Genomic DNA, 1,636 nt, shown 5'->3' on the forward strand with positions numbered 1-1,636 from the left:
AGACATCTGTGTCCCAATGACACAAACTGCACCATCTGATGGACGTTTGCAAGAAGTACACGTGCAAATCTGGAAAATGGAAAAAAAGGAAGCTACAGAAATTTCTTTATTAAAAATGTATTCAGGCAACTTCTAATGTCAACTAAACAAGACATCCTCCAATTGAATATTTCAGCCTGGTGATGTAAAGAGGAGAACTGTGAGCACTTGTCTATACACAAAATTCAACCTCTCAATTCAACTGCACTCCTTAGAACAAGCACTGATTTTGAGGTTGTTTTTTTCTACATGCTCCCCAAAACACACAACATAAACAGATTGAAATGTGAATTTGAAAATAAGTGCTTCCACAGTGTCTTCCTAACCTTCTTGGTCCATTGTGTTGCTGGCTTTGCTGAGGTTCCGGACAGCTACTTCTCTGTCCCATGGGCTCTTGGAAAGAATCTGAGGTAAGACAGTTATCTCCGAGGCACCACCAAGAGGCTGCCATAGCACTGACAAAAAAGGGGTGCTTCTCCTACAGGACGAATAGAAGTAACTCATGTATTGCTACTAGACTGTGCACTGGTCTGGAGGAATATTTTATTATTGTTATCATGCTTCTTTAACAAGACACTTTGAATGTGTAATTATGACAAACTTTTCAATACAAAACACAGGTACACAAGTTTGCATATCACATACCAAATCCTGATTCATGTCGGGAGTAGAGGCAACAAACCATACGGCTTTGGAGTGCATCCTCTGAGATTCTGAGTAGTGTGTGAAATTCCATCTTACATATCCATCCTGAATCCTCCACGGCTTTACTTTTTTCCATGGGGGATCCTGCAATCTCAAATTCATGTAAGAGTAGTTGATCTTTGTGCATGAGAGGTACTTTATATTGAACCCAGTCAGGTACAGTTTGCTTTAGAAAGTGCAATATAGATGCTTTGGGTGCCCCAAAGTCTTCACTGTCTTTTAGTTGATCTGTTGCCTTACAATCTACCAGTAACAACAAGTGATATGAGAATTACTGGCAACTGGTTCATTTCAAATTTGCTCTAATAAGACATTAAAAAACAATTAAATTGAAGATACACGATGACATGCACAAAATTTGTCATGGTAAGAATACTTGCGGCATGGGGAAGTTGTCAACGAGAAGCGTGCACCATCTCCTTAAAGATTCAATGTGTTAATTCATGCTTGAAGTAATTTTTTTTAAATGTAAAACTGATGTTACGTTTTTGTACAGGAGCAAACAGACCCAAATGCTGAAACTCAGACATGGAGGTAGTGATATGTGAAGAAAGACAGAAGTTTAATTAACGGCTCAACAATGTTCAACAGCATGAAATGCTAAGTAGATTCATATCACCGACACATATTGTCCAGTACCCTGGGTGCCACACAGAAACTAGAATCCACTTGAAGTCTTGTTCATCCTTGTGAGAAATTGTCAAATTAATAGTCTATACCCAGTGATTCCTATGATTTCAGAAGATATGATATGCACAAGTAGTGGGAGGTGGTTTAGAGGATTTTTGACAAGGGTGAAACCCAACTGTGAGCAATGTAGCTGCTTGCCGAGAATACTTTGATGCCCTGTAAGATGTATGTTATTTGAGAAAAGATTATAAACAGCAGAGTA

This window comes from Chaetodon auriga, chromosome 18 (assembly GCF_051107435.1).
Source record: "Chaetodon auriga isolate fChaAug3 chromosome 18, fChaAug3.hap1, whole genome shotgun sequence".
NCBI lineage: Eukaryota > Metazoa > Chordata > Actinopteri > Chaetodontiformes > Chaetodontidae > Chaetodon > Chaetodon auriga.